Genomic DNA, 22354 nt, shown 5'->3' on the forward strand with positions numbered 1-22354 from the left:
GTACATATCCTGTAGTAAGGCCGAGAATGAACAGTTCAAAGTAACACAAGTAAAAAATGTTAGATTTGCGCAAGGGAACCACGTTCCTAAAATAACGTAAAATAAACTGTAAAATCCCATAAACTGGAACGTGGTGGCTTAATCAGTTCTGCATTCACCGCTCTTGTATTAAAACAAGTCCACTTCACATCAATGAATGAAAATATGAAATTTAAGTAAACCACATAGAAGAAAGTCCACAGAGCTTCAAAGTACCAGGAACGTTCTTTATTTAACATGCAGTAAGCGCTTTCACCTAGACGGCTTCATCAGACTGTAACAGCATGTATATTCAACAGTCTTTAAATACCAACATCAATTAATATCAGGGCGGTATCATTTTATACAATTAAATAATTAATCTATTAAGACTCTAAATGTTGAAATAATTTAAAAACAAGATACAAAAACTTCTAAAAAGCATATAAAACATGTGAATAAATACAATACTATAGCATATAAAAACAATTCCTATCTATCACATATAAAAAACTGCATTTATTTAGAACTTCATTTCCTTAATACTTTAGATAACTTCCTTCTTTTTAGCACTGGTTGTAAACTAACCTTATCATTCAAGCCAGGACTTGAATCTGCTCTGCATCTAACGATCCATCTAAGTTCCACTTCTAATGTATAGGTTTCCACATCCCCCCCTCTCATGGTGGTATGGATACTCTGTAAGACAAGGAACGTAAATGTGTGTGTACTACCTGCTGTCAACTGATGTCTTGCTAATGCATTCGTGACATCCCGTACCCTCATCTTATAAATATGTTCTCGTATTCTCTCTCTTAACTGCCTGTTCGTCTTACCAATATAAAACGCTGAACAGACTGTGCAAGTAGCAAGATATATCACATTACTAGATTTACAATTAGTGCCTGTTAAGAAAGAGAAAACTTGTCCTGTGACCGGTTGTTCGAACATAGTGCTGTTGTTAATATATACACATTGATTGCAGTGACCACATGCGATGGTATTAAAACTAGAATACGAATGTCTAATCCCATCTCTATGGCAAAGTAAACTTTTCAAATTCAATTTATTTTTGTATGTATACATAGGTTTTGTCCCTACCACTTTGCTAATGTTATCATCCACACCCAGAATATCCCAATGTTTCTCAATAATGCTTTTAATGTGAGACACATCACTGGTATAAAAGATGAGCATATTCAAACTGGTATTATTGGTTCTAGAAACTGGTCGATCACTCTCAACTACTGTATCACTTGATCTACTAGAAAAGTACGGGCAAGCTCTGGTGTCCCTCAAATCATTAGTGTCAGTAAAGGCTGTGTTAATCTCATTCTCACTATATGACCTACACAACAGCCTCTTCTTTAAGCTTAAAATCTCCTTCCTATAACCATCATCGGTGGGATTGAGTCGAGATGCCCTTATGGCCTGTCCTTTCACCACATTACTAAATACATGTGGAGGATGCATACTTGTTCTGTGGATCAGTGTGTTCTTATAACAACTCTTCCTGTGTACAGAGGTGTTTAAAAAACCATTACTCAATCTGAAAATGTCCACATCCAAAAATGATATATAATTTCTCGAATAACCCATAGTAAATTTTAAATAACCTGAGGTGTTATTGATAAAGTTTCCGAACTCATGTAATTGTGCCTCATTGCCCCTCCAAATTAAAAAGAGGTCATCTACGAACCTCTTATAAAACGTGACATACTGTCTATACCCTAGACTCGGTATTAACATGCTTTTCTCCCATATTGCCATTACTAGGTTGGCGTAGCTATTGGCACAAGATGTGCCCATAGCCACGCCATCCTTTTGTAAATATAACTCATTGGGAAAGACAAACACATTATTTTCCAAAACAGTCTCAAGGAACAAAGCTATCAATTCAATCTTATTGGTATCCATTGACATGATGGTGTTCTCATCTAAGGTATTAACATACTCATATAAATTAATCAAAAACTATCTATTATGATACCATAGATGACCTGTATAGATGTAACATTATAGATAGAAATTTTTATAGGTTTCTTAAGGTGAATAACCCATTAATACCTGTGCTTAAATGTCTACCCAAAGTTCACAAGAATTTAGTAAATCCCCCTATGAGACCCATAGTCTCAGGACAGGGATGGCTGACACAACCATTTTCATTGTTTGTTGAACAACAGTTAAGACCTATTATTGACTCTAATGAAACAATCCTAAAAGACAGCAAACAGTTTTTGATTAATTCTTTGAGGAAATGCACCTCAGCGAGTTGCACTGGAAAAGACAGAAATGTATTTAACATTTAACCAGGTAGTGTATTTTCCTCTTTTACTGTGCTAGTAACATCTTTATTATCGCTGCATTTATCCTTCTGAACATCAAATAGGATTTTCTGTTAGACCTCGAAAGAAAATTTACGACCCTGCTCTGGTTGTGGCTTTCCATAGTTCTTAACTTCATTCCAGTAGAATATACCTGTACATACTCCTTTATCTGAAATTCAGTCAATTTACAGTGATCCTTCTACCCTCTGCTTATAACAAATTCAGGTTGCAATGTTTTACTGTGTAACTTCATTTTACAAGTTTGAAGATACAGCAACAAGATAAACTCTATTTCCATATAGAGATTGTATTTCTATTAAAGAAATGGAAATTGTCTACTATCTCCATGAATACACACTACTTTAACTGCTTTCTCAGTAAAGATCTTCTTTTTACATACATACTGTTACTTTCTAAGTGTAACCATACTGCCTAAGCCTAGTGTGTGTTCATCATTCTCACTGCTGCAGTAGCCAAATGGTTATATGGGTTGTATCCTGCGTAGGATACAACAATCAGTTTCATAAAGTTCTGGCTTTCTACCAAACCTCTACTCTGATTGCTGATTTTATAGCCCAGAGAATAGAAATCTTTATTTCTTCCTGCCTTGAAAGGAAGCAGCTCTGAGGTTAACTGGAACAACAAATAGCCTTGAAGCTTCATTTCTGGCAAATATGTCCCCCCTCAGGGGAACCCTTTCACACATAAATTGTTGCCCTTTTAAGAAAAATATTGTATTTTAATAAATCTGTTTTTTTTCCGACAGTATTGGAGGCATCCTGTCAGGGAATGCTAGGGACTTATTTTTTCAATGGGGGCTATTTTTGTAGTAAAAGTGTAGTACTTTATTTGAAGATTTATAGCTTTTATGTGAATTGAAGAATTGGGAAATGTTTTAAATGGGCAGAAATTATTTTTAATGTTTGTAGTGTTTGTGACACCTTACCAGTTATTTTTTTCTGAGATAATGCATTACATGATGCTGCTTTTCCTTTGATATGTTTTTTCTTCTATGTGTACACTTTTACAGAAAAGGAACTGTATGGGGGATTGTTTGTGTGTGTGTGTGTGTGTGTGTGTGTGTGTGTGTGTGTGTGTGTGTGTGTGTGTGTGTGTGTGTGTGTGTGTGTGTCTGTGCTGCTGGTGAACTCTTGCTTCCCAGGTTAATTTCTGATAGACTTGTTCTAGCACTTCTTACCCACATTCAGACCTCTTCCTTCACTGCAGCATGGATACATATTCTGGTCCTGGTAGATGTTCTCCTGCTTTACCTGAAAAGAAAAAAAACAACATAATAAAGAGCCCTTGCAGTAACCATGGACTCAGACAGTGCTTCAACCAGTGCTTTGCAAACCCATAGTGGCCAAGAGTTGTTTCTCAGACCAGTCACTTTCTTCTCCAGGTTCCTCCATAGCCACCATGAACTAGGAATTAGCCACATCCTGTTTGGATATTCCAGTGTCTGTTGCAGGTATGGGAGAGCCATCTTCTTTGGGTCAGGGAGACACTGCATGGGATGCTTCTTGTTGTAATCAGGGAAAGTGACCTCTTGATACATCCAAACTGCTATGTCCCAGTAGGTCTTATGTTATGGTGTTTCCTGCAAATAAAAAATGGAAAGTTAGACATTGTTCATCTGAAGACATAGTGTCTGTTAGAAAAGATGATTTTCTTACCTTAGCCAGACAGTTATTGCAGGCTGTTAATCCCGGTGCCCAGAAATCATTATCTCAGGTCAAAGTCACTAATGAAATTCATGAGGAAAATCAGTCAGAGGATTCTGACATGGACAGACACAGGGCTTCTTTTCCTGTACATTCTCAAACCCATTACTCAAATTCTGAGAAAACTTGTTCCTCTCCTTCTTCTTTAGGGAACTCTCTCTCACTCTTTTTTTTGAAGTTATTATTAGATTTCAACTAAACAGATTGATTATGAAAATAATTACATTTAGAAATTTGTGAGTATAAAAAATGAATATGAACAAGAACAAACAAGAACAACTATTTACAAGAGTGTCTATTAACAGTGAAGACTCTCAAAAAAATCCTATACATTTCAATTGATATGAGTAAAGCTATTTTTGTTTATCAAGCTGTTCCTTGACATTTGTCCACATATTATAGTAGGAGGTGATTCTAGTAGATCTTGATTTAAAGGTGGTAATTTCCAGATGACATACTTTGGTTGCAATATTTGTGAATTTTTTGAAAGAGGGTGTAACTTTATTCTTACAATTCTTGATTCTATATTTCCTCACAATTGATAAAATTGACCATAAAAGAGGGTATTCCATTCTTTTAATACAAACATGAATAGGGGTATAAAAAGGAATTAATGACTTAGAAAAAAGTGTCCCCTAATAAAAAAAGATTAATGTTATTCCAATAAGGTGTAAGTACAATACAATCAAAGAACGAACATGTGCTGCCAATCTGCTTTATGCTCCTGATTACATTTCCACAAACTTGCTTCTTTTTAAACATTAATTCAATTTTATGAGGAGTGAAGAAAGATCTATGCAAGAATTTCCAAGTAAAACATTTCCACCTAAGAGAAGACGCTGAAAATTATTTTTTCTCCTCTTCATCTGGAGATCTGTTGTTAATATGAGTAAAATAGTTCCAGTAATTGTCATTGCAACTTTTTGTTTCTTTCCTCATTATCCTATATAATTTGGATAAGAGATGGTTTCTAGAAGCAGCTACTTGGTCCTCTGTTCCTACTTTTACAAAGCATTACAAACTGGATTCCTTTTCTGCATCCAGGACAGGCTTTGCTAGGCCCATTTCCCAAGGGCTGCTGGATCCTTATCCTCCTTGCAACATATTTCCCTATTCCTCCTCCTCCTGGGTTGGATTTGCTTTGGTAATCAACTGTTATAGCCAAAAGGCTACTCTGGCAGTGAGACTGATGAACATAGTGTCTGGTAGTTGGTGCGGAGGATTAAGGAACTGTTAAGAAGGTGTTTCCTAGGGTACTGTGGTCCAGGGCTTAATTCCCTCTGCCTCTATTGCTAAATTATGTGACTCCAAGGAAGTCACTTAGAGCAGTAAGGAATTCAAACAAAGTGCAACACAGACAACTGTATTTTCTTGCAGCTCCATTTTATCAGTTAAGACAATGCACTTGTTTAATTTTGCAAGCAAACAGTAGCTGAAGGTGAATTATTATAGCAGGCAGTTTATTGCCTTCTGTTAATTCAGCATCATTAATAACTGGACGACCGTGGTGAACTGTGCCCTCTCCCTGTGTAGTGCAATCTCGGAGTTAGTATATTTAAGTGGGGGGGGGGGGGTGGACTCCGTGTCTTTCTGTTGTGTGTTGTTTGCATGGTGGTCCAATGGTTCCTTTCCGTGGGAAAGGAATTCGGCAGTTTGTTGTTTCGTTGGCATGCAGTTTTGGTGGATAGTGTGCGGGTAAGTTAGATTTGATGGATTCTACTTTTATTAACTGAAAGTAGATCCACACACACACACACACACACACACACACACGCGCGCGCGTGCGCACACACACACACACACACACACACATGTAATTTTTTTAATTAAAACTACAATAACAGCTCAGCGCTTTAAACTTTTGTTTAGGACATGCAACAGAAATAATACATAACATCTGCAGTTTCTCATATCATAAGTCTAGATCCAAAATAAATTCATGCAGCTTCCTTATGGCTAGAATATTCAGAAGAAGATGTCCAGAACATCTTGGGCTCCTTCAGTTTGTCTTTTCAATAGCACACTACACAACTGGTGGCTAACTTAACTGTCATACAGAACCAGAACCTCCTTTCTAAGTATCATTTATGCAAACATTGTTCAAAGACATATCTGTCTTTGCATAAAATACAGCATGGCATTTTCACTGCAGCAATATTTAGAACATTATTTATAAGACATAATTTTTACCACATCATATCACAATACTATTTGTGCAACATTAATTTTGACATATTCTGGGAAGACCCCCCCCCCCCCATTGTGCCACAGTCAATACCAAATACACAGACCTTCATTGTCGCAGTCTGAAATTTAGCATTATGCTTTGTTTCCAATGGGGTGTTGCACACAACAGCAACTCAATAGTTAAAATAATGAAAAGAAATATTTAGTAATGATCTAGAATGTATTTTCCTAATTTTTCTTTACATTGGTAGAAAAATCCTATATATTTCTCCCAAATATGGAAGATTTTGTCATTTAAATTATGACTGACCCAATATTTAGACTCGTAAACAATGAAGTATATTACATGAAGAATATAGTAGTGTATGTGTCTTTATACATGTGCCAGCTAAATGTATTATTTGGATGAGATTCATAACTTATTAAAACTTGCTGAAATACTGTAAATGCAACAGTCATCCCTCTCCACAAAGGGGGAGTGACTACAGACCCTGGGAATTATCACCCCATTAGCCTGACGAGTCTGATATGTAAGACTATGGAGCACATCATCATCATGGACCTAATTAACAAGGATATAGGGAATCTCCAAACTTTAGATCCCGCACAGTTTTGTGAAAAGGTAGATCATGCCTGCTCAACCTGATTGACTTCTTTGAGTCAGTCACCAGAGCTATGAATGAGGGCAAGGCAGTTCATACACCCTACCTCGAGCTGGCCTTTGATACCATTCCCCACTCAAGAATTAGTGATAAACTCACCAAACTAGGCATCAACCCCTATATCACTAGTTGGGTTGCAAATTGGCTCATAGAACCCACAGTGAGAAAGTATCAGACTCCAAGTCAGACTGCTGACCAGTCACGAGTGGAGTCCCACAGGGATCAGTCCTGGGTCCTCTCCTGTTTGGCATCTACTTCTCAGAAGTCCAGGCCAACACAGAGGGACTCTGGCTGACCAAATCCACAGATGACTGCAAGCTGGGAGCCATTATTAACTTTCCAAGTGATGTAGACATCCTACAGAAAGGCCTCACTGAGACCAATGACTGGTGTTGAAACCATGGCCTTAAGCTTAATGCCAAAAAATGTGTCATCATCCCCTTTGGGAAAAACTCAGTTCTCACTAATTACCACATCGATGGGAGCCCACTGAACACTGAAGGCGTTATAAGAGATCTGGGGACACAGGTTGACAGCAACTTCTCCTTCGGCCACTACATTGCCACTGTGGTCAGAATGTCCTTCTATGTGGCACATCTCATTACCAAGGGTTTTGCATCCAGGAAGAAAGAGGTCATCACCTCTTTCTACTCTTCCCTCTGTAGGCCAATCATCAAGTATAATCCCTCATTTGGCATGTGTCTCACTAGACACATGCAATAGCTGGAAAGGCCACAAAAGTACCTCATGAAGAGGATCCTAGGCCTCGAACACATGTCCTATATGGACAGACTCAAAAACATGTAGCTATTCTCTGTCTCATATCATCTACTAAGAGGCGATCTCTGCTTGACTTACAAAGTCATGTCTGACCCATCTCTGTTAGAAATGCTACATTTAAGGAAATCTCATTCCCTCCATACCACACGCTCCAGAGACCTCAACCTCATTACCACAATCAACAGAATATGCTGGAGGGACAGGTTCATAACCCAGAGACTGCCCATGCTCTGGAATAGACTTCCCATACATGTCAAGCAGAGCACCTCACTGGCCCTCTTCAAGAGAAATCTTGATGAATGGATGGGAAGCAGAAAGTTCACCCTGGGGATCCCTCCAGTGGCTCTGTTTGATAGAGGCACTGTGAACTAAAGTCAGGCAGCACGATGTCAGGGCACTTCTATGGGCTAGGCTTGCAAAGGTTCCAGGGCCTTTAGCCTAGTGCACACCTATGAACCTATGGAGTTATAATTCTTTGTTGGTGGAGCTCCCATTGAAGCCCAGAACCTAATACCACAGACAAGAAAATTTATAAAATTAGAAGCAATAATGAAGTGGATGTCATCGCAGGGGCTAGACCTAAAGACTCCTTACACATTCTGTTTTTTCCAGAGCTACCTGTACTGCTGAAACACTACCAACTATACAAGAAGAATCATGCCATCAGCAGAGGCAGAAAGAGGAGAAAGATTTCCACTTGACAGCAGAGGAAATAGATAAAACAGAATTTCTTGTAGTTAACATTTTGCTATATGGACTAAATGAAGCCAAATGTCTGTACTAAATAAGGGTCTCTCTTGTATTCCTGCACTTCCCTCCAGACATAATGAGTTTGTAATGGGCATTAAGTACTTTGTCAGGAATGTACTACTTAAAAATAAGTTTGGTAAGAACAATTATAGCAGTGACTTGACTAACAGTCTGAAGAAGCCGAGCACATTTTTCCCCTGCCTCATCCGACAGTAGAGTTGTTTACCAGTCTGTGAGATGGAAGTATCTCAGCTTCATAATAGTAGGAGTTGCAATAAATTTTATAATCTGAATATTGATGAAAAGAATGCTTTACAGGAACCATCACATAATGATAACATTGTGATAAAACCAGCTGATAAAGGGGGAACTATTGTTGTTCTAGATTGGACTGATTACGACAGTAGAATGTTGGATATGCTGAGTGATAAGAGGACACATATGAAAATTTATAAATGGGAGGTGAACAAGCCGATCAAGAAAGTGAATGATACTCTCTATGATTTGTTAATGCCCAAAGTAATAATGCAGGATTTATATGATTATTTGATGGTAACACATCCACTCACCCCGATTACAAATAGCCTGCCAAAAATCCAAAAGGACAGACACAATTTACCAGTGTGTTCTGTAGTTTCTGGAAGAGGTTGGATAGCAGATCCAGCATGTATTTTTGTAGAACAGAAGTTAAAATCAGCACTCCATAGAGCCACAACTGTATTGAAGGACACCCCTCAAATTTCTACAGAAGTTATTTCACTGTTTTCAGTCCTTGAATGACAAAACTAATCTGACGATGGTAACAATGGACGTTAAAAGTCTTTTTACGGTCATTCATAATGACTTTGGTATCGAGGCCATATATATGGCAGTTTCTAAAGCAAGGGAACATATTTGATATTACTACCATTTCACATATTTGTATGTTACTGGATATTATTTTAGAGAACAACATTTTCATCTATGGGAATGAATATTATTTGCAGAAATGGGAGTAGCGACGGCCACTTCATGTGCTAATAGTTAATCCAACATTGTTATGACCCAATGGAAGACTGACCATGTTCTTAGTAATCTAAATACATGGAAGATATATATATATAGTCTACTATGGGAGATTTATGGCTGATATATCCCCCTATGGACAGGGAATGAAGAACAACTCTCTGACTGTATTGAATATCTTGGCAGTAGTACATCCTTCCTTGAATTTGAAGTTCACAGCTCTTGAGAGAAGATAGATTTTCTAGATGTTACACTACAGTTTGGATTGGATGGCAATTAAATACTCATATACATAGGGAAGATTGCTGGAAAAATCATTTATTACATAGGACTAGCATGCACACTAGACATGTTTAGCCACATGTCATTAAAGGTAAATTTCTTAAAACATCCAGACTTTGTACCAATGACAGATTAGACAGACAGATCGGGGATATGTCTCCACAATCATGGATATAAAAAGAGGGAAATCCAGAAACAACTGCCTAAGAAACTTGAGAGGTCAACCTTGGTTTTTGATGCAGAGAGACACAAGGAAGATGAACCAAACCCCAGAGAAAAAAGTAAAACTGGAGGGCTGAGGTGCACGCTTACATTCAGTAATGATGTTCAACATGTATGTGAGGATATCAGGAGGAACGGGAAGATACTCAGAGCTGATGATAACATTAGATATATAGGTGGCGAGATGCCTAGATTCTGTGTCACTTGAGTGACATTAGGTTACACAACAGAACTAGTGCTCTGTCTCAATATATTGCCAAATACCAAATACTCTGATCACAAGTTTTCTTTCATGGCCATGGAAGTTATTGAAGAAAGTTTGAGAGGTGGAGATCTATTCAACAGAACAGAAATTATTGAGACTGGATGGATTGCTGACTTACAGGCTGACAAGTTGCCTGGCTTGAACAGGAAGGTCCCTTTAAAGCCTTTACTCAAGGGGCGGAGACTTTTGAGATGACTGTTAGTTTGACAGATCATTATCCTTTAAAACCAGGAAGTTCTGCTAGCAAAATGGGGTCTGAAGAAGGCAACTGATGAAAGCACATATCCACTTGTATTTAGTCTTGAGTTTTTATAGATTTTATTTCTTGAGTGTATTAAACTAACTTTTAACCTCCACTGTGGTGGCACAGCTTTACTTTGTTTACAGACAATTTTATATAGCCATCAAGGCACTTCATCATTTGCCATTTGGTTCACAGCAATCTATAAATTTTATTAATTTTGCAGTATGACATTTTCATAAAAACAGGACATATCTGAATCATATCTGAATCGTATCATTAGTATGTTCTTGTAAAATGAAAACCAAATGATACTTTTTGTCAGAAGAGGTTATTTTTTCCTGTCATGTTGTGTGTTACTGCAAAATATTGTATTTACTTGTCCTGACAAGCAGTCATATACATGAGGTACTTCTTGCTGGTTTTACTGATACTAAGTAATTTAATATACAATATAAGGCTGATGATCCATGGTTCTTCTTATTAAAACTTATTAGAATTTCTTGAAACGGTAGAGAGATATTATCTGAAATTGGGATGAAAACAATGCCAAAATACTCTTTCTGAAATTTGCAAACTACAATATTTACAAAGAGAAATACAAAAACACAGGTACCAGATGAACAGCTCGGTCTTCACCTCAGAGTCAATAGTATGTATAAAAAGTCGAACTGCCACAGTAGAAGGAAAATTCTTTATTGCAAGGACAAAGTGAGCACTTTCACAACCTTCCAAGTCACTTCATCAGACTTAATAAAACATCCCATGCCATGCCTTCTTTGATATGTATATTTTCACAGTGACCAATCAGTTAAGACAAACAGTTAAATATTTGTATCAGACTCAATTAAAACATGTGAATGCCTATAGAGCCATCTTCTTCTTCTTTCGGCTGCTCCTGTTAGGGGTCGCCACAGTGGATCAACTGTTTCCATTTATTCCTGTCCTCTGCATCTTGCTCTGTCACACCAACCACCTGCATGTCCTCTCTCACCACATCCATAAACTTTATCTTAGGCCTTCCTCTTTTCTGTTACCTGGCAGCTTCATCCTTAGCATCTTTTTCCCAATATACTCTTCACGTGTCCAAACCAATGTAATCTTGTCTCTCTGGCTTTGTCTCCAAACCTTCCAACCTGGGCTGACCCTCTAATATACTTATTCCTAATCCTGTCCATCCTCGTCACACCCAGTGCAAATCTTAACATCTTCATCTCTGCCACGTCAAGCTCTGACTTCTTCCTTTTTGTCAATGCCACTCTCTCTAACCCATATAACATAGCTGGTCTCACTACCCTCTTGTAGACCTTCCCTTTCACTCTTACTGATACTCCTCTGTCACAAATCACTCCTGACACTCTTCTTCACCCAGTCCATCCTGCCTGTACTCTCTTCTTCACCTCCCTTCCACACTCACCATTACTCTGAACTGTTGATCTCAAGTATTTAAACTCATCCACCTTCACCACCACTACTCCCTGCATCCTCACCTTTCCTCTGTCCTCCCTCTCATTCACACACACATATTCTGTCTTAGTCCTGCTGACCTTCATTCCTCTTCTCTCTAGAGCATATCTCCACCTCTCCAGGGTCTCCTCCACCTGTTCCCTACTCTCACTACAGATCACAATGTCATCTGCAAACATCATAGTCCATGGGGACTCCTGTCTGATCTTGTCTGTCAACCTGTCCATCACCATTGCAAATAAGAAAGGGCTCAGAGCTGATCCTTGATGTAATTCCACCTCCACCTTAAACACATCCATCACTCCCACTGCAGACCTCACCACTGTCACACTACCCTCATACATATCCTGTACCACTCTTACATACTTCTCTGACACTCCCGACTTCCTCATACAGTACCACAACTCCTCTCTAGGCACCCTGTCATATGCTTTCTCTAAGTCCACAAAGACACAATGCAACTTCTTCTGACCTTCTCTGTACTTCTCCATCAACACTCTCAGAGCAAACATCACATCTATAGTGCTCTTTCCTGGCATGAAGCCATACTGCTGATCACTAATCATCACCTCCCTTCTTAACCTAGCTTCCACTACTCTTTCCCATAACTTCATGCTGTGACTGATCAATTTAATCCCTCTATAGTTACTACAGCTCTGCACATCACCCTTATTCTTAAAAATCGGTACCAAAACGCTTTTTCTCCATTCCTCTGGCATCCTCTCACTTTCCAAGATTTCATTAAACAATCTAGTTAAAAACTGCCATTTCACCTAAACACCTCCATGCTTCCACAAGTATGTCATCTGGATCAACAGCCTTTCCATTCTTCATCCTCTTCATAGCTATCCTTACTTCCTCCTTGCTAATCCATTGCACTTCATGATTCACTATCTGCACATCATCCAACCTTCTCTCCCTCTCATTCTCTTCATTCATCAGCCCCTCAAAGTACTCTTTCTATCTGCTCAACACACTCTCCTCGCTTGTGAGTACATTTCCCTCATTATCCTTTTTCACCCTTACCTGCTGCACATCTTTACCAGCTCTGTCCCTCTTTATAGCCAGTCAGCACAGGTCCTTTTCTCCCTCCTTAGTGTCCAACCTTTTATACAACTGTCCATACGCCTTATCCTTAGCCTTCACCACCTCTCTCTTTGCCATGCTCCTCTTCTCATTATACTCCTGTCTACTTTCTTCATCTCTCTGACAAACCCAGTTCTTCTTCGCCAACCTCTTTCTCTGTATACTCTCCTGTACTTTCTCATTCCACCACCATGTCTCCTTGTCATCCTTCCTCTATCCAGATGTCATACCAAGCACTTTTCTAGCCATCTTTCTTACTAGCTCTGCTGTAGTTACCTAGCTATTCGGTAACTCTTCACTACCACCCAGTGCCTGTCTTAACTCTTACCTGAACTCCACCTCGCAATTACCCTTTTTCAATTTCCACCATTTGATCCTTGGTGCTGCCCTCACACTCATCCTTCTCTTCTTGATCAAAAGTGTCATCCTACAAACCACCATCCTATGCTGCCTAACTACACTTTCCCCTGCCACCACTTTACAGTCCCTAATCTCCTTCAGACTTGCCCTCCTACATAAGATATGATCCACCTGTGTGCATCTTCCTCCACTCTTGTATGTCACCCTTTTCGCAAAATCCACTACCATCTGACCTTCTGCATTCCTTTGCTTAACACCATACCTACCCATCACTTCCTCATCCCCTCTATTCCCTTCACCAACATGCCCATTGAAATCTGCTCCAATCACCAGTCTCTCACCTTTGGGTACAGTCATCACCACTTCATTAACTCACTCCAACATTTTTCTTTCTCATCCATCGCACATCCAACTTGTGGAGCATATGTACTGACAACATTCATCATTACACCATCAATTTTCAGCTTCATAAACTTCACTCTATCTGACACTCTTTTCACCTACAAAGCACTCTTAGCATACTGTTCCTTCAGGATAACCCCTATGCCATTTCTCCTCCCATCCACATCATGATAAAACAATGTGAACCCACCTCCGATACACCTAGCCTTGCCCCTCTTCCATCTGGTCTCTTGCACACACAATATGCCAACCTTCCTTCGGTCCATCATATCAGCTATCTCTCTCCCTATACCAGTCATGCTGCCAACATTAAAAGTTCCGACCCTCACTATCACAGTCTTAGCCTTTACCTGCCTTCAGGCATGCCTTCCCCCTCTTCTTCTCCTTCGGCCAACAGTAGCCCAATTTCCGCCAGCACCCTGTTGGTCAACAGTACTGGTGGCGGTCGTTGTTAACCCGGGCCTCGACCGAGCCGGTATTTATATCTGTACTGTTGTCCGCATGTATGATTTGGCAAAATTTTATGCCGGATGCCCTTCCTGACGCAACCTTCCACCATGTAGAAGGGAATTAGTGCTTTAGGGCTCTTGCCTTTAAAAATGGTTTCAAAGAAACTGTTTCATTAATACCTGGGGGTTTATTTGCATTTAGTTGCAGAATCTATTTTTGCTCAGCCTCTTCTGTTCTATTTCTAATGTCACCTCCTCTGATATTTTCTTCCAGATTATTGACAGACCAACCTGTTTTGTCAGAGATGGAATGAACCTCTTGCCTCATGGTTTGTACATGCTATTTAAATAATTTGCGACCCACATAGTAACATTTTAGGCAAATCCAATCTCCTGACTATAACAACCTAGAAAATTCCAATATAACCTATATCAGGATGGCATTGCTTAATGCAGTGAGTTTAAATGAAAAAGAAATACTGAACCTGAGACCTTCCTGACCCTTGAGCACAAAATGCACTCTCTCAAGGCACACCTAAAAATGGAGAACATCGATATCTGTGCAGTAACCGAGACCTGGTTCAAGGCTCCAGAGGGCACCCCTGCAATACCAGGCTACAACTCTTACCACACTTTTTGGCCACCAAACCAGGACCTAAACACTAAAGGTGGTGGAGTGTCCATATTCACCAAGGATATTCACACCTCCAGGCTAGTTGCCCAACACAATGTGTCTGAAATATTACAGGTGCAACTTACACTAGCTAAGACTGCAATCCAAATTGTAGCTTGCTATAGATCCCCCACCATGCCCCAAGATTCTCACTACACCTTTCTAAACATACTGGGAAAATATTAAGATACGACCTAACACCCTAATACTGGGTGAACCCTAATACTGGGTGATTTAAACTACCCTGCCATTAACTGGGAATACTACTCGGGTACCAACACCTTTGCCCAACAGTTCTTGGAATTCATACATTCCAACACCCTGGATCAACTAATCCATAGCCTCACCAGGGGCTCAAATATCCTTGACCTAGTCATTACCAACATGGGAGATCGATGCTCCACACCAGCAGTCACCCCCTCGTTGGTCATGTCTGACCATAAGTTAATCACCCTTGACGTCCACATCCCACCCCCCCACCCCCAGTAGGGAAACCTCCATAAAAACTTCTCCAAAGCCAACTTCATGCTACTCAAGTCAGAAGTGACAAACTTCACGACACGCATGCAGATGGGAACTGAAAGTTCGACTGCTGAATCCTACACTAAGGCACTGTAAGAGCATATCCACTCGTGCATAAATCATGCCATTCCAAATAGAACCAAGATGCTCTCCTCCAAAAAAAGGAAGACGATCTGGTAGTCCCGTGCCATAAACAAGTTATACAACAGAAGGAAGAAACTGTTACAGAAAAAAGGAAAATCCCAGGGTATAAAAAACTCCCTTACCAGCCTCAGTAAGAAGCTGAGATCCCTCATAGAATCCTCCAAAGCTAGTTCTGAAAATAAAATTGCCAAAGATTCTAAAGACAACCACAAGGCATTCTATAGTTATGTCAAAAATCTAAATGGCAATAGTCAGATATGCTCTGAGCTACAACAGAATGGCACTAAATATACTGATCCCAAGGATATTGCCAATATCCTAGATCGATTCAGTGCCAGTTTTACCCCCCTCTCACCCCTTCAAGGGCCTATCTCAGTACCAAAAGATTGCCAAATGTCGGTAATCATGGCCACACAGATAAAAAATGCACTCTCCAAAGCTAAGAATACAGCATCCATGGGACCAGACAACATCCCAGGCTGTGTATTACATGAACTACAAAATGAATTGGCACCTCACCTAAGTGTCATGTTTAATCATAGCCTCACCTCAGGCTTCATGCCTAATGAGTGGTGCACAGATACAATTATTCCACTCCACAAAGGGGGTCCACCTTGGACCCCGGGAACTATCGTCCCATCAGCCTAATGAGCCTGATCTGCAAAGCCATGGAACGCAATATCATGGAACTTATAAACAAAGACATTGGCAACCTTCAAACACTGGACCCCACCCAGTTTGGTTTCATGAAGGGCTGATCTTGTCTCCTCAACCTGATTGACTTCTTCGAATCAATCTGCAGAGCCGTGGATGAGGGTAAGATGATCCACATAGCCTATCTGGACCTCGCCAAGGCCTTCGACACCATCCCCCACTCTGGAATCATAGATAAACTTACTAAGCTGGGCATTAATCCCTATGTCATTCATTGAGTCGCAAACTGGCTTACTGACCGAACCCACACTGTAAAAGTAGCTGACTCCAAATCCAGCTCTAGACAAGGGACCACACTTGTTTGGCATCTACTTCTCCAAAGTATAGGCCAGTACCAAGGGACCCTGGCTAACAAAGTTCGCAGATGACTGCAAACTGGGAGCCATTATCGAATCCCCAAATGAAGTGGATATCCTACAAAAGGGCCTTACAGAGACAGATGCTTGGTGCCAGAGCCGTGGGCTCAAGCTCAATGCCAAGAAATGTATAGTTATTCCATTTGGGAAAAACCATGTACCCATGAATTCCCACATAAGTGGCAGTACACTAAACACAAAAGTGTGATAAGAGACTTAGGTACACAGGTGGACAGTGATCTCACCTTTGATAACCACATCGCCACAACAGTCAGGAAATCCTTCTATGTGGCACATCTCATTACTAAGGGCTTTTCATCCAGGAAAAAGGAGGTCATTGTCCCACTGTACTCATCCCTCATTAGGCCCATTATAGAGTACAATGCCCCGTTTGCTATGTACCTCACAAGACATCTGCAACAGTTGGAAAGGCCGCAGAAATAGCTCACTAAATGAATCACAGGCCTAAAGCAGATGCCCTGTGCTGACCGTCAAAAAAAACTCCAGCTATACTCTGTCACATATCTTCTACTCAGAGGCAATCTCTGCTTAACATGCAAGGCCATGTCAAACTCAGAGCTGTTGGACATGCTACACTTAAAGAAATCCCAATCCCTCAGAGCCACGCACTCCAGAGATCTAAACCTGGTCATCACAATGAACAAAACATGCTGGAGGGATAGGTTCCTGTCTCAGGGACTCCCCATTCTCTGGAATAGACTGCCCAAACATGTCAAGCAGAGTGCCTCTTTGGCCCTCTTCAAAAGGAACCTTGACGACTCAATGGGAGATAGGAAATTCACCTTGGGCATCACGTCAGTCGCTCTGCTAGACAGGGGACCAGGGAAGTAAAATTCCTGGGGAAAAATAGCCAGGGAACTGTTATGGCTAGGCTTGTATAGGCCCTAGGGCCGATAGCCTAGTACCAACCTATGAACATTGATTATCTGCATTGTCACTGAAGCTCGGTTTCAGTGCATTGATAGCACTTTCTTTATAGCTGGATTCAGACCTTAGCATTCATTCAGACCCACAGAAAGCTGTGGGGGCAAGTCCATATTTATCCATATTCAAATTGCCTAATGCCAAATTCCATGTGATACCAGCCATGAATTTCCCAAGGTTCTGATTATACTAAACAAAAATGGCTGCCATCTCCTTTTTAATTATCACTCCCATTCTGCGTCTCCTGCTGAGTGTATTAGTGTCAGGATTCACAACGTAGTGCAGTGCTCAGAAGGCAGAATTATTACTGCCCAGTCAGATGTCATTTCAGAACATAATGAATTCATTATTTTTGATGGATTCTTGGCATTTGCTAAACATTTTCAGCTGTCATGCCTTCATGGGAGAAACTAAAAAAAATGTTTTAATCATATTTTGATGTTCTACATAGTATTCTTAGCTTATGCATCCGTCCAAGTAATTGATATTATTTTATAATTTGTTGTGCCTTAAAATATCAAAGTTGTTGTATTCATTATGGAGCATTTTTTAGAGAGGGCGTCTTCTTCACCTGCTGTAGTTTTTGTCTGCATAATACAGTGACTGTTAATTTCCAATTTCTATTAAATGGAATAACTTGAGTCAAGACTTTCTTTGAGTATCAGTACAGACAGATATTAATGTTTCAATAAAGACTTTCCCTGAGTGAGTATGTTGACAAAATATATTTTTAATGACATCATTAGACATTTTTTTAAAACATGGCCCACCTTGTCACATTGCAAACATCAATCCTGTTTCCTCCGGAGTGTAGTTAGTACCCGAAGTTGCAGGAGGAAGAGTCAAGCACAGTGGAGGGAAGTCATCTACCTGTGAAGGTGCAGAATTTTTTCCACTGAATATATTACCTTGCACCTGTTGACCAGCACAAGTGCTACAATGTCCAGTTTACCAAGATGGTATGAGTGCAAACTTTCGCACACCTGAGACATTCACCTGGAGTACTGAATCACAATTTGGTTTTCCTCAACCGTAGCTGCCTGTATATATTCAATTGCATTCCTAGACCTTTTGATAGCACTGTTACAGTGGGTAACACTTTTCAGCTGTACAGATTTTTACACAATGTCTAGAATTTTGCCTCATATTTATGGTCTGCTTGTCATAAAATTGTTGATTTTCTTGCAAACCATTGAGGATTGAAATAAAAAATAATGGCATTTGAATTTCTGACTTCATACCCTTCAGATAATTCATGATAATGCAAAACCTGTTATTTTATCAACTTTCTGAGTTTATAAGTGCAGTATTTAAAAATTGTCCATAATTTTGAGTCTTTTGTTCAGGCGGAAATGTATGCAGTGGGAGTTGATAACCCCCCCCCCCCCTCCCCAAGCTGGCTTTGCCAGCATCAAATACTTTTCTGTGTAGCTGGCTGTGTGTGGTAATTAATACTAGATCTACAAATACTACCTATTCCACTTTATAATTCTTGGGTGTAGTCCTCATAGCCCCATATGTGTGCTTCTACTGCAGCAACATGTATTCTGCTATGCTTACATATTTACAGCCTATAGCAATATGTGTAGAAATTGTATGTACTTCTAAAATGCAATTCTGCATGCAAGGCTAGCCCATTCAAATTCTTATGGATGTGACATATACTGTAGTGGGACACCATGTCTGTCATATAGCAGTGATGCAGCCACTGCATCAGGGGGGAGGAGGGCTATCTTCTATACCATACACTGTAGAAAAATCATCTATGTTTATAGTTCATTAAAATGTATTTCTCCTAATATGATGCATGTTGATTTGCACATTACATTCATAAATTTAGTTTGTATGAAGTAACCCAATGAATTCCAAACTAATACAGGCAAAGATCACATTATAACTCACATTTTTCTGTGAATTTATAATGAGTTCATTTGTTTGTTGATTTTATTCATTTGTTATCCAGTTAAACCCACCAGTCTCAAATGTCTGTTTTCAGGGGTGACCTGTGATCACCATCTGAGTTGTAGAGTATAGAGGTTTGTTTATTTAGTTATTTAACATTTGTTTATCAGGAAAGTCCAACCGGGACAGAGCCCATTTTCTGCGGAGGCCCATGGAGAGGTGCTTCAGACGCATGTCTTTGGAAAGTGGGAGGAAACCAGAGCACCTGGAGGAAACCACGCATGGAGAACATGCAGAGTCCACACAGAAGGCACCCAAGCCGAGAAGTGAACCTGAGGAGCTTTTGCTGTGAGGTGACAACACTAACCGCTGCACCGCTGTGCTTTTAATACTTAGGTTGATACTAAGGAAATCAAAACTGACATTTCAGGTTAAGATTTTCAAAAGTTGATTGCTTTCACTTCTGTGTATGTTAATATTAAGTGTGACAGACTAACAAGTAATAAAATACTTCAGGTAAGATTAGTTTATACTTATTAATGTTCTTTTCCAAACAATCCATTTGTAATATTTTGTATTATTAATGACATTCCAATGCTTGACACTTAAAGGGTTCACCCATTCACCCATCTAATATTCACTTCCAAATGTTATTCTTTCCCTACTATCAAGTTAAGAAATGAGTGCATCATCTCATAAAACAGAACATACACTATAGCACGCAAACAAAGGTTCATAACTTCATAGGCTCATACTAGACTGTTGATCTAGTGGATAACTTTAGTCTAGCCAATGATCCCACCTATTAACCAAGACATGAATTAATAGCAGACTGCAGTTTAGTTTTGGCCCCTTTACATAAGGGCTAGAGGGACCAGACATGGATGTACATATGATTGTCCATCCTGTTGTCCAGGTGATGGTTAAAAGGGTCATGGATCTCCATGTAAGGGGAGTCTTTTCCATAAAACAGGTATTCTTTGTGAAAGATGTCAATCCTCCCAACAGGTCTCATTTATGTTTAGGTCTCTTGAGCAGGTGTATAGAGTGGTATTAATTTTGTGAATGTGTAGGAAGTAATGTAGAACTGGATCTTTCAAAGTTGTATGGGCAAGGCAAAGATGACCCATCAATAGTTGGTAGGAAACTGAAAAGTGTGAGAGTGCTTTAAAGCAGTCAGGGCAACTCAAGAGGGACTATCCCTTGATTTTTGATAAGGAAATGCAGCAGTCTCTTAATCTGGGTCATATGCTTAAGCAGGTACATACCAAAGGGGGCATTATGTTCTATTATTGGTCTGATAAGGGAGGAGTAGATAGGGCAATGCCTTCTTTGGATCCAGATGTTATGTCTCTGGTGATTAATCTGGCTAAATTAAAACATTTCCTAACAACAATGGTCACATGGTTGTCAACGGTCAGTTCATTGTCAATGAAGGAGCCAATATCCCCAATGAATGAGTCAGTTTTTAGGGGATTGTCACCTATGTGGTAAAAACAGGAGTGCCCGGCTTGCAAAAGGATGCAATGCTACATTTTTGGCATTAAGTTTGAAGTCATGATCGAAACACCTTTTGTACGCAGGATTAGACCCTTATAGGGTATTTGATGGCTCAAAGTGTAATCTTCAGTACACTGCATCAGCCACAGGCCTTTAATTCAGAAAAGGAGATGCAAAAGATGAGTGGTTCCAGGACTGATTCCTGTGGGATACCACTGGTAAATAGTTTAGCTGAGTGTACCTGCAACAGTAAGAGAATGGGTTCTGTCAGTTAGTCATTTTGCTATCCAGTGGGTAACAAAGTGTTATACATTTAATTTGATGAGATTATTAGTGATGCCAAAGTGTGGAGTGGTATCAAAGGCCTGAGCCAAGTCGAGGTATGCCATGTAAACTGATTCATCTGAATCTAATGCTTTATTGACTTGTTCAAAAAAGTCCACCAGATTAAAGAGGCAGGATCTGCATTTAACAAACTTAAATTGGTTAGGGTCCAGATACTGAAGACTGATATGTCATGGTTTATGAAATTCATAAAGGAGCGCTCCATTGCCTTACCAATAAGTTATTGTGCGGGTCAGTTTTGCATCCCCTTTTGTGGTGTGGTGTGATTATAGCAGTTCTCCATGCTTCTGGCATGAATCCAGTGGAGAAGCTGAGAATGAATACATTTAATAAGAAGTCAGCCAGGCAGTGTTTGGCATTGACAAAAAGACAACCTGGTACATTGTCTAGGCACATGGAGCTAGCATTTTTAGACTTGGAGAGAGTATACAACTTTCTCAGAGGTGATTTTGAGTGGATGGTATAGGCATAGTAACATGCTATTAGTAACTTGGGGGGAGATGGAGTAAAATTTGAGCTGATATTGTCTGCTGATACATTGACAGTGTGCTCAAGGGTCAAGTATTTCTTGTTATTTTGTATTAACTGTGAGCATAGTTGTTTATTATTTCTTAGGTTTCTAACATAGCTAAAGAAAGCTTTGTGGTTATCCTTAGTTTGGCTGGTGATTAATTCATACTTGCTCTTGGAGGATTTCATTCTGTTTCTAAATTCTTTGTTGATTATTCTGAGCTGTTCTGTTGCTGATGGCGTATTAAGTTTGCTTTCACAGACTAGGATTTTCTTCCTCTTATCATATAGTTTGTTGATATGAGAGTTGGATTTGTTCTTAAATTGGGTACTATATTTGTTTTATGGTGACTTGAGGCCTCAGTGCTAGCTTGGTGATGGGCATAGTATTTATGTGTGAAAACTGCAGAAAGTGAAGCAGGATAATCTAGGTGAGGAGACTGAATTTCATTAGGTTGTTAGTTAGTCACAGTAGATTTGCTATGGAGTATTCTCTGAAGTTGGAGGGATTTTGGG

General features: G+C 39.7%; 1 protein-coding gene across 3 annotated transcripts in view; it reads left to right on the top strand.

The window, feature by feature from the left end:
* Window positions 1-22354, top strand: part of VAV3 (vav guanine nucleotide exchange factor 3) — a 2320370-nt gene that overhangs the window by 506667 nt on the left and 1791349 nt on the right. The gene's annotated exons all lie outside the window — the stretch shown is intronic.

This window comes from Protopterus annectens, chromosome 10.part0 (genome assembly GCF_019279795.1).
Source record: "Protopterus annectens isolate FY-2018-M chromosome 10.part0, PAN1.0, whole genome shotgun sequence".
Classification (NCBI taxonomy): Eukaryota; Metazoa; Chordata; order Ceratodontiformes; family Protopteridae; genus Protopterus; species Protopterus annectens.